The sequence below is a fragment of the Pteropus vampyrus genome, unplaced genomic scaffold, assembly GCF_000151845.1.
Source record: "Pteropus vampyrus isolate Shadow unplaced genomic scaffold, Pvam_2.0 Scaffold283, whole genome shotgun sequence".
Classification (NCBI taxonomy): Eukaryota; Metazoa; Chordata; class Mammalia; order Chiroptera; family Pteropodidae; genus Pteropus; species Pteropus vampyrus.
The window spans coordinates 2,370,335-2,383,113 of NW_011889064.1; the positions used below are offsets into that span (position 1 = coordinate 2,370,335).

Sequence of the window (12,779 nt, forward strand, 5' to 3'; positions counted from 1 at the left end):
AGTCCAATGGAAGGATGGAAAGAAATTGGCGGCTGGTCAAAGTTTCCATTTGCTACATTGAAAAAAAAAAAAAAAAAAAAAAAAAGGACAGTTTAATTTGAGTGACTTAGTGCTATCAAATTGTCAACGGTAGTGTGGACCCTCTAGCCAACTCCAGCCCTTTATTACTCAGCCCCCGGCTGTGTGTGCCCCACCACCCCTTGGCTTAGACCGAGAAAGATGGCTGACTGCAGGCACAAGGAGGAAGGTGATAGGGAGGCCAGGACGATTTCTGATTGCCTGCTCACTAGTCTCTTCAAAATTTGAGACCTCTCCTCTCTCTAATAAAAACTAAAAGGGTGAGGTAGCTGAGCACCGAGTTTGAGGCAGTGATCTTTTTAAAACATAAAGCTATGCAACTGCTTTGCTTAACCATTTTCAGAAGCTTCCCAGGGCCTCCTGCCTAACTCGCCATGTCGCCCTCTGGCTGACCTGGCTCCAACCACACGGACATGCTTGCAATTCCCAGAGGCATTGTGTTCTCTAGCCTTTGCACAGGCCGCCCCCTCTGCCTGGGATAGGCTGCTTCTGTTTTCTGTCTGGTGAACCATGCATGCTGTAAAATATGCTAAGATTCCTCAGGGGTCACCTTCTTTGTGGTGTCTTTTCATATTCTGCCATCCCAGGAAGGACTGGACATGTCATCCTCAGGGGTGGTGAATAGTGCCCCTCCCCTCCAAAAAAGCAATGGAATTTCCTTTTGCATCTTTTTTGAGTTTCAAACTCTACGATCTCAGGTTCCAGGTATTTCCACTATACCTAACATAGTGTTCTCTGCCCCCAAATTAATTTATTTGCAGTGTCGCCTAGATGTCTTTTTCTTTTGAGCCAAAGCACGGGAAATGGAGACATGATCCTATATCTGGCAACACAGGGCTTTCAAGTACTTTATCTCACTTGGCCTTCACAACAGCCAGGTGGGTCAGTGGTGCAAACCTTACTGTTCTTATTTCCAGCTGAGCAACCAGAAAGAAAGGAGGCTAAATGGCTTGCTCAACATTGTTCAACTAGTTTGAGGCAGGGCTGGGATTAGAATGGAGGTCTTCTGGCTCTTGGTCCAGGGTTCCCCTAACTGAATTCTGGAAGTAAAGGTGGCCTTGTGGGTCAGTGTCCTGTAAGGTCCTCTCCATACTCATCTACCTGCTTACAACAGGGCCATGGGGGACCAGTCACCTTAAAGGGTCACCACATTCCATCAGGGAATGAATGGATAAGGAACTAGAAACCTTGTGCTTTAGTCCTGGTTTTGTCGCCTGCCTTGTTTGGAGAGGACTTAGCCAAAGCACTCACTGTCTTTGAGCCTGTTTTCTCATCTGTAATGTGGGAGTAACTATTTCTATCATGCCCACCTCACAGCACTGCTGCGAGATCAAATGAAGCAATCACTACCCTGATTGATAAGTAGACATCTACTGACTGATAAGTAGACATCTGATTTTTGGTAAGCTTTGACTTCTCCAGCCCAGTGTGTGACAGACCATAGAAGAGTGGAATATGTCCTTATATGTTGTTTTAGGTCCTCTGCTTCCTTTTTCTTTAGCTCTTGTTGGGCTCCGGCTCCTGGCTTTCTGAGCTTAACCTGCAGAAGCAGCACTGAGGTCCCCGCCTCTGGACCATGGCTCCCCTGGAAGGCAGTGTGCACCACGCTTCCTAGAGAAGAGCTTGATGTAAGGCAGAGGCAGACGGGGAGGGGGCATCATGCTCACATTTCTTGCCCTGGGTGCATTTTGTCTTAACTCCTTTCCTAGATGCTTACGAAATTCTAATTTCTTGGTTAAAGTCTCCTCATTGTGCATTGTCTTTAGTTTTCTATAAGGTTTCCTTCCAGGAAAATGATACAAAGCACATCTCACAAAGCCTGAGAGAGAGTGGCAGAGCTCAAGAAGGAGAGCCATCGACCTGAGCCATGTGAGGTGAATGCTAAACTACTGTCTGTCTCTGAACGATGGTGTCAAACCCTGGCATGACCCAGAAAGCTACGTAATGTTGGGCTAAGATCTGAAAGAGTAACAGTGGGGAGTGCCTGGGGTGATGATGTGTCCCATACTTTGGTGATCATATTAGGATATTTCATATCTGCTGTATCTGCTCCAAAAAAGAAATTTTGTGTCCCATTCATGTTTGAGATTTAATCTCTGTATTTGAGTTTGGAACCAAATATTGAAATTATTGTTTTACAATGCCAAGAACAACAACAACAAAACATTTAAATTGGTACTGCCCTGGAAAATCATGGTGGACATACACTTGGACTTCTCTAAAAAGGATTTAAATATAATAAAATAGACACAACATTAAAAACCTCTATTGAATCCAATTTAATCTTTTTTTGATTCCTGAGTGGGTAATTCAGGATCTTACAGAAGTCCAGGGTCACCATTATAAACATCAGCTGTCATTGTACTGGTGAAATAGATAATGTGCCAGTTAATAATAGCTTTAAAATTCACAGAAAATCAGATAATAGGGGTTTTACTGTAACTGGGATCATGATGGTTAAGAGAATCAATGCATTTTCCAAAAGAGCCTAAATCATTTCTAGGAAATAATTCATGCTCCGTGAGAATAGGGCAGAATTTACAAGGAAGTGCTTTATACTCCTTGGAAGAATAATGCTATGTGGTTGTAAGCTGTTCTTCATCATTTTTATTTTGCAGGTGTATTTCTTTGCATCATTGTTGTTCTTAATCCTGTGCCCGAGGCCCTATGCCTCAACTATACAGGCTCTTCTTAAATGAAGTGGAAGATATCTCCAGCCTTTCCTAAATCCGAGGAATGACAAGCAACTCTGGAGGGGCATGTCACAAGAAGAAATCTTTTCAAGGCCATGTTCAGAAGGACCCTTTGCTTAAAGGAATTGGAGCTGGGAGTATGGTTCTTAGATAAGAAAGGCGAGAGAAGAGGGAGGGAGAGAGAAAGAAAGGAAGAGAAAAAGAGGAAGAAAGAAAAAAGGAAAGAAGGATGGAGGGAAGGATGGAAGAAAGAGGCAATAAAGGAGAGAGGGAGGGAGGGGAATAGAGAGAGGGAGAGAGTCAGGGTCACAGCACACACCATTTAGCCACCAAGGACAGAGTTTCTGCACTGTTTCATTAGAACATGAAACCTATTCTGTTGCCTATGAGTCCACTGTGAGCCCAAAAGAAGTTAGTTCACTTCCTTAGCATCTGGGGTCCCATAATTCTGAGTCATGGCCACATTAACTCTGCTACTGAAAAAGCAAGAGCTTGGCAGCACAGCCAGGCCCACGGCTGACAGTGCCTGGCACGATCAGGCAGGAAAGCAGGTTTCTGTCAAATGCAGGGCAGCAGGATGGTGTGCCTTCAGGGGTGAACTGTGAGGGGAGGAGACGTTCTCTTCAATACCTATTACTTTCTCTTTAGAATTTAATTCTTCCCAATTGGGGAGGATGTATTAATGACTTCCTGTATCTCTTCTGAAACAATAGACTCCGCACCCCGAGAGAGGGCAGGTTACCCATGGCCGTGGGCTCTGACTGGGGCCTGCGGGCCTAGCTGAGGGGCCGCTCAGCAAAAGGAAGCAGGTCACACTGGCGAACGCAGAGCCCCGTACCCACAGGCTCCCAGTCAGGCTTCCTGGGGCCTCCTCATGTCGGGGAGCCCTGCCGCTTGCTCGCTGGCTCGGGTGGCAGGAAATCACTACGCTATGAGGATAAAGACCCACTGGGGTCCCTGTGCAGCTTTAGGGCAGATTTCTATTTCCCCGTGTGGTGGGGAAGCAGATTCCAAGCTGCATTCAAACACAATACAGTCCCCAGCGATGAAGAAATGAAACCCTTTAAATCTTCCGTCCCTCACGTTGTACTCTCCCCTGCTGCTTTCAGGCTCACAGAAGCCTTTTGTTAGAGTCGAGAATGTGTACTTAATAGAGAAAGCGTGGTTTTGTGGTTGCTGTGAAAGAACACTGTGCGGGGAGGGGGGGGGATGGGATCTGGGGGGGAAGGGCAGACCTGCCTTCCACAAGATCCTCTCCCAAAGTCTACTTGATGCGGCCTGTTTCAGGAAAAAAGGGAAATTCACCCAAAGGCTGTGCATCCCCAGTGCTTTCCTACAAGTGCCAGAGTGAGAGGCATGAAATAATCCCGGACAAGCATTAAATGTATTCGAGAGAGTACGTGTCGGTGACAGGAGGGGAGTTAAAGGGGCGTTGCTGCATCAGTTGCTGTGACTTATGTAAGGGGATACGTGACAATTAGTCCCATATCATTCCCTGAGGGGACCTGTGCGGAAAATCGGCAGTCTGTTCACTGTGATCTAGCATAACGGCGCACAGCCACAATGCTGCAAAGCATGAGAGGAGGAAAGGCCCTCCGAACTGACCTTCATCAGGCGCCTGATGATAACGCGAGATCTGTGCAAGATTCACTGAGCGAGAACACAGTTCACATCTCCAAAAAGGGGAACTAGTCGTCATAATAAATAAGAAAATAAGAAAAACTATTCTGATCAAGTGGAGTTTCCTTATAAGCAAATACCTCATTACAAGTCAGATATTTTATAGCGTTATATAAATGAGAGATAAGGCCAAGACTTAACATTAGTTAGCATCAGGGTATTTTTACTACCACATACACATGATTTCAAAGTGATACTTTTAGACAAGGTTAGCCTTAAGTAGAATTCTGAAGTAGGCAAATTCCATCTCGGCTTTCTAGTTCTCTGTGTTTTTCCCTTCAATGACAGCATCATGGAATAATAAGAGAGCTCAGTGTGTGACCCGGGCAGGACACTTAGTCTCCTACCTTCATTTACCCACCTGTAAAAACTGGATCTCAACTCACAGATTTCTGCAAAAGTTCTATGTGTGAAAGTGCTGGAATGTTACCTATGCTCTTTTTCCTCCTACCTGCCCTTTCCCTGACACCTGTCCCTAGTGACCTGCACATCCCTGTTGCCCCCCACCCCATTAATACATTCTTCCAGGAAGGAATCTAAAAATGATTAATGCTCAAGTGAAATGTCCAGCCAGAGCTTAATGAGCAATCTCCCTGGTTTATGGGCTTTTTTTTTTTTTTTTTTTAACAAAAATCCATACTCAAGGAATTAACTGCTAAGGGTAGAAATCCAGGCACCAAATGAAGGGTCAGGAAGTATCCGGAAGGCAGCAAGTCTTTTCTTTAAACTCTGAAACCAGACAGATAAGCAGATAACTCCAGTGGCAGAGTCTACTGCTTCTTGGAAGTATCACCAGCCTTTGCTAAACTGCCTTTTAAAATTTTTCCTATTGATTGACAAGTTTTATATGTCTATTTTTTAATTGGTTCTAAATGAGTCCCATATTCAAGATATCACTAGAGCACAAGGCAGAGACAGAAAGCATGGTTGAGGTTGAGATCCTATAATAAAAAATATCTGGTTAATGATCACAGCTGGAAAAGAAAAATCTCAGAGGACTAATTATTTGTTGTACCCACTATGGAAGTGGTATGAGGTTTTGTTTTACTAAATGCCATTAAGAATTTAAAGAACTTCCTGACAACTGGTGTTGTTTAAAAATGTCAAGATTGCCTAGGAGATAGTAAGGTCCCATGCACAGAAATGTCCAAGCAGAAAGTGGATGGTCATCACTCAGTGATGTCACAGGTGGAATGCCGGCACGAGCAAGGGTAGACTAGGTGACCTGGAATGTCCTTCTAACCTCAAGAGTCTTAATATAAATCTATAAAATCAGCAGTAAAGAAAAAAAATAATTCCAAATCTTCCAGAAGGTATAGATTATTATTAAAGATGAACCCAATCCAGCTTCCCAGTTTAATCCTAATCAGAAACAGAGAGGAAAATCTGATGTGTGGATCTTGCTAATGGTGACAGCCATACAGGTTTGATATTGGATTTTGCCAATTCTAGAACCTCAAGATATAACAGGTATTTCAGTTTTAGTGTGGCTTCTCTTAATATCAACTCATACTTACACCTTTTCCCCTCTGTGACGTTTAGAAAGTATGGATTGTGGCACACAGATGCTTGGTTCTGAGCTGCACAGCTCTGATAAAGGCACAGATAGTCACAAGAACACCCTCCAGACCTATGCCACGCCCAGCTCATCGTAGGTCTTCAGAACGCATTTAAATTATTGGTCTTCTGTGCTCTTTCTGAAGTAGTGTTTTTCTTCATGGGTCTATCTATAGTCAAGAATTTTCTGCTTGAGACATGGTGTCATCTCAGCTCTTACAACTCCTCTGAATTCTCACTCTGGAACACCACTGTCCAGCAGTAATCAAGGGAAAAGGGGATTGAGGTTCATTACCGATGCTCAGGGTCAGCTCACAGAAGGCTTTAACTAAATTTCCTCCTGCATTTTCAAGCAGTCTCTGAAATCAGGGTTTTATGGAGGGTGGGCAGGGGATGTGGCCTAGTTATAGATGAAGAGATATCTGCAGGTTTTGATCCCTCCCAGCCAAAAGAAGGATTTAGAAAGGAACTAAATTAGTGATAAAACGCTGGTTCTACTCAATCAACTATGTTTCTGTGGCTTCTCTGTTTTATTAAAAAAAATTATTTAAAAAAAATTTGAAACACACTCAAAAAGACCAATATATAGTTTAATGTAATTATAAAAAATATACCTTACGTCAAAACATATTAATGGTTTGGAAATGATCCATTATTTTGGATTATCCAAATCATTCTCTTCATGAGAATAGAACATTATTGATTATATGCTTATTTGGTAACTACGGAAGCTTAATTCCTATTTTACTTGTTTCTTTTCATTCGTACAGCTCCCTTTCTTCTTTTTCTTTCACATCTCTTCGATTTTTTTCCTATATTCATTTTGTGTCTTTCCTTCTCATTCTATGGTTCTTTCCCTGCTCCTTTTCTTCTTCTTTGTTGACCGTCACACATTCCGTCATCCCTCTTTCACTTACTTCCTATCATTTTTAAATATGTCATCCAGCTATTGATGAATTCCCTCAGCACATCCTTCCTCTTCTAACACTCCTCTATTTTTCCTAGGTACCCTACTCTCCTCTGTTATTTTCCCTTAGCACTTTACTGCCTGCTATAATCCTCGTCAGTGTAGCTTTCTAGTATACCTTGTATTTTTTTTCTTATTATAGCCTATGGGGGAAGTGGGTGGTGGATGGGTGTAGGTGGTGTGGCTGGAATTGTGGGGAAAAACATAAGATTCATGTTAATGCTAGAGCTACTCATATGGCACAATAGTTTGCAGGGCCCAATTCCATTCCCCTTGCATCTGTCACATAGCTGAGATTTTGCAGTGAACTCTGTACCCCATCCTTGTTATCAAATGTTCGAGAACAACTGACTTTGCTAACAGAAGAATGATTTATATTGAAAATTCTAGGAATGCTTTATAGGTATTCTTTTTCAAGTAAAGTTTATGTTTCTCTTTCATGATCCTTTCATTGATTTATGAGTGGGTACACTGATGATGATCATTGGGGAAGGGAGCTGCAGGGTATCAAAGAGAAAAATATATGCTGCTATTACTTTAGAAGAATTTGCTAAGGTACAAAAAAATGTAGGTCAAATAACTGGTTTCTCAAGTTCAAAAAGTAGCTCTTATTTTTGCAAAAGTTCTTGGGGCAAGTAAAAAAATGATTTGATACCACCTACAATTATTTTTTTCCGAAAAAATAATTTAAATCTGCCAGTCCGATCAAACATCCTTTGCTCTAGGAACAAAGACATCTCTAGACAGGTGCATGTATTTCACTGGGAAGGTACCTGATTTACATAGATAGTTTAGGTAAAGCCTCCCCTCTTTAAATATGATGTGTTCCTGTCTGCCAGGGAGTAAAACCTAAAGTGGGTTATTTGCTTAGTCTTTACATATTATTTTGACTATCCTTTTCCTCTCATCCATCTTTCAACAGGCTCAGAAATGAAAAAAAATTCATGTCTGAGATTTCACGGCACAGCTGTCAACCTAATAGCCTTGAGCCTCACCTGTCATGCCTAATGAGCCCTGCAAAGGTAGAGGTCCCTGCCAAGAGCCTCTGTGTCCTAACAGGCAGCCTGACCACACACGTGTTCATTGAAAGCCCACGTGAATCTGTACTTCTCTTCACTCTACCAATTTTCTTTCCTACTACATATTTCTGCAAGTGCTTAATAAAAAGTGATGTTTGAAATATGCTATCCAAACCCACCTACTCTCTAGTGTGCGTTTATTTTCTTTGAAATTCTCTAAGATCAAAATGAACTAGATGCCTGTTTCTACTACAATTTACAACTGCAAGCAATTTCTACTGAGCTGTGAAAAGCAATACCATTACATCAATTACATCAATCACCTGTGAACCATACTGCCTCTTTATAGACAACTTTACAGCCTAAATTTACCTGGCAATCTGAAATTGGCTTCAGAATCTGCCCATATCTTTAAAAGCCAGAATAAATTCAGAACAAAGAATAAATTCTAGAAACCCAAGAACATTTGCCAATGTGACAATTCTATTTATTGACTTGGTTGGTGCTAGGACATCATCAAGTGACTACTAAAAGTTACTGCTTTCCTTTAAGAAATGTTCAGCATATTCAGAAATGTCAGGTCATGAGTTAAGGCTGATTCCCAGGCTCCAAGGGTGAGCTCACAGAGTGCAGCCCGCCAGCTTCTTTGGTGCTGGCTGGCAACAGGCAGGATGGACACCACGTGTGTGTGTTGCAAATCTCAGAGGCCTGAAACTAGCCAATTTACTCTTGCAATGAAGGTCCAACTCTCTGGCCAATTCTTTATACTAATAAATATATGACAACTCAAATAAAAATAGATTAAAGCTTAAAAGTTCCTTGAGGACAAAAGTCTCCTCTTTAATATTTTATTGCTTGTTATCTGTAGTGTTGAGCGTATTGCCAGGCATATTATCAAAAAAATTTTTTACGTGAAAACTTAAGATGACGGTTTTATTATTAACTTACATTTCCTAAGACATAGGCTTATAGAGCTACTCATCTTTCTTTGGTGCCTGCCTCCTCTATAGTTCCAATCACTAACTTATAAACTCCTTAGCCTTCACGCAGTTTTTGTTCTGAAGTATAGCTAGAATACTATCAAATTCTTATCCTTTAACCTCTACACCATCTTGTAAGTCCTACCTTAGTCCAGGGTGTGGACAATAGAAACTTCCCTTGGATGAGATTTTTGGGTCCCAGAACAACGCCTCTCAACTGTCTCTTACTTTATATCTTTCACTTACTTGACTTCAAAGATTATTCCTCAACTTGACATTTTGATGATACTGTTCTGAGGGGCTACAGTAACTTGTCATTCTCCTAAAAAGTCAAATTCAGCAAACAAGTATTGCAATTTAAGTCAATATAGTATATATACGATGCCATTTAATGCTCACAACTCCATGAGGTAGAGAGATTACTGTGCCTGGTTTACAAAAGAAGAACCAAGATTTTGTGAGGTCCAAAGTTACACAGGTAACAAACACAGTCATGGCTGCTCCTTGTTCTTAGGATAAAGACCAAAATCCTTAATGTGACTTTACTTCTCTATACCTCACCATTTTTATCCCTTGGAGTTCTATAATGTGTCACTCTGGTTTTCCAAAACAAATGCATCAAATGTCATTTGGCTGGCCTTTCCATTCCTTGAAGACCAAATCCTCTTCTAGTGTCAGGACTTTCACATACCTTATTCCCCTTCCCAGAAATAATTCTACTACCTCTTTACCCGATAAACTCCTACTAAGCTTTTAAGTCTCCTCTTAAATGTATGCCATAGATTAGTCCAAGTTCCCACACTTTATGCTTTCGAAGAATCCTGTATCGCCATGTCAATGCTTAGCCTCAAGTGTAACTAAATAAATGAGTCATATCTGTATCTATCCCTGTTCCCATCCAAGGGCCTGGTAAATCATAGCAGATGAATAAAAAAAGGTACAAACCCATAAGAGAGAGAATGGAAGAAAAACAATGGCAGTTGAGAGAGGCACAAAAATTTTAGAGGACAGAAAGCAGATGGACAATTGGTACCCCGCTTAGCAGAGCTGACCCTTACCTGCCTGCAGGGGGAGACACCACCAATAAACACACTGGTTTTCCTGACAGAATCACACATACACACACAAACAACTCAGAAACTAGAGGTTCCAAGTATTTCTGAAGGCAACTCGAGTGTGCCCTTCCTCTGGGAGGCTTTGCCGCCCTGGGCCCAGGGGGTGGGTGGCAACCCTCTGACATCCCAGGAGGATGACAGCAGCCAGAGGAGCAAAAGAGGCTACAATAAAAGGATCATGGCATGTCTGTACTCTACGCTTCCCCAGCCTAGCGGCGCTCGTCCAGGGAGACAGGACATCTGCTTGCTCGAATCAGGTGGAGTCAGACAGCACCAGGTTCAGGAGAAAGCAGGGTGGGGATGATATAGGGGAATTCAGTGGAAATCTGTATAATGAATGATAAAAGCTCTAGCCCCTTCCCAGCTTGATTCCTTACAAGCAGAACACAGAGGATTTCCTTTGGGGCACACTCTCTTGCCCAAAAGACTTTTGGAGTCTCTCATGAGACAGTCAGATTCCCATCCGATTGGACCACTGCCATTGGACCCACCAGGCATCAAGCCCCACCTCTGCACACACAACTATCGATTGTCCTTTTTTTTTTTTTTTTAATAGACACCTACGGGTCACCATCCAATTAAAAAATTACAAATCAGATAGTGAAAAGTGCTATAAAGAAAAACAGTGAAGAGGTAAAGGGGGTGGGGGAATGAAAGAGGGTGTCGCTTTGGATAGAGCTGTCAGGGAAGCTTCTCTAAGGTGATATTTGAACAGAGACCGATTTAAGGTGAGAGACTGGGCCATGGGAAAATCCAGAGGAACAGCTTTCCAGAAAGAAAGGCAGCAAGTGCAAAGGCCCTGAGGTGGGAGCAGAGTTGCAGTGTTCTAAGAATAACAAGAAGACCAGCACGGCTAAAAAGGAACGGGCAGAACAAAAGGTGTTGGAGAACGAGGTTGGAGAGGTTTACAATGTCTACAACGCCTGGCAGCTCATACCGAGAGCTCAGAATGTTTCTAATGTAACAGGAGGCCGGTGGAGGTTTTGGAGCAGGGGAATGACACGACTTCACTTATATTTTACAACAGATTCCTCTGACTGCTGTGTGGGAAATGGACTGCGTGGCCGGTGTTGATGAACTCCTTGGTAAATGTCTATCTCTCCTACTGCAGTGTAAGCAACATAAAGGCAGGGGCCATATCTATTTAGTCATTGACATACACCTAGCACTTCATAGTATACGGTAGTCACCCAATAAATTATCTATAGAAAAAATAAATGAAACAGCAAAAGTAGAACTAAAAATAAGTTCTGAGAATCCAAAGTCCCTGGTTGTTCTAACACATTAACTAGATTTCCTAAAAAGATAAGGAGCAGAGTCCTGTAGTACTTTATTACAATTTTCATGAAGACCATATAATAATAATAATGCTGCCTTGGTTCAGTCTATAGGTATTATGACATTACTGGGCTCTATTTAAAGAATCCATTGAAAATGGCAATTATTCTTCTGTAGAGAAATGTTGCTAATTAGTGTCTACAATGACAGTATCTCTATAACATATGCCAGTTAATCCCATCCTATAATATAAAATCAAATATCAAACCAAAAAGTAAGTCATACTGCAAAACATTTAAACAGGCCCTATTCTACTTCTGAATGTCCCAAACTAAATCACTGTTTTGCAATTCTGTATTTAAAGTTTATCCCAGGGCATTCTTACAAAGATATTTTTCCTAGCCTTTGTAAGTACATTACATGCAGGATCACTCATCATTGATAATTCACCATTTTGAACATCAATAGTCAATTCACGAGGACAGTTTATCTTCACAATGAGTTGAAAAAATCCACTTTTACACATTCTTGAAACGAATTAAGTACTAAAACGTGTTTCCTTTTGACTTTAAGGATTCATTCGTTCAACAAAAATCTGTTGGACTACATGCTAAAAAATGATAAAATATTGTACATGCAAAGATGAACAATGGTCTCTGTCTTCTAAGAATTTAACAGGCAGATTTCTTATCAGCCAACAAATTTCTTCCTGGGTAACTGGAATTTCTTTCAGGCTTCTCCAGTTTGCAAGGTGGACCAAGAATATAACCACAAAATCCCACCTAAAAATATGTCTAGTTCAATAGAATGATCATTTCCTAAAAAGAAAGCAGGAAAGAACAACTGGCCTGTGGCAAAAGTTTGGGGAGGTGGAAAGTAGAAGCTTCCATTAAATCTAGCATATTTTAAGGGGGAAAAAGGCTAAATTAACCCGTAAATCAGGAAAACAGTACCTACTAAACTCGTACAGAAATGGACTTGGGTTGAGGCAAAGAAGTAATTAAGAGATCATTCAAGCAACTGTTCTAGCCACATAGAAATAGTAAAAAAGGTCAAGAGGTCAAATATTTTTATTATACAACAAGGGCAGGGCAAGTTGTAATGGGTCTATAGGTCACCAGAGAAATTAGAAGACCAAACTTTTAAACTATGAGCGGGCTATGAGAGCTTCTAAGGGAACCCACATGATTCCCAACCCTGGAGATATATTCAAAGCTAAATTCAACCCCAAGGGATAATTTAGGATTAATTAACTTTGCACGAATGCTGGTAAACAACAAAATAATTCACCAGAGGTCCACAGTACGTCAAATGAACGTAAAGCCTACTGGAGAATTTTGTGCTATGGCTCAAGATTGGTCGTCCTGTGGTATAGATAACCCAGAGGATTTAAACTTGGTGTTAAATGAACC

At 41.5% G+C, this 12,779-nt stretch overlaps 1 protein-coding gene across 4 annotated transcripts in view; it reads right to left on the reverse strand.

Annotated features, from left to right (window-relative positions):
- ETV6 (ETS variant 6) overlaps positions 1-12,779 on the reverse strand; it is a 222,375-nt gene that overhangs the window by 69,349 nt on the left and 140,247 nt on the right. The window lies entirely within an intron of this gene.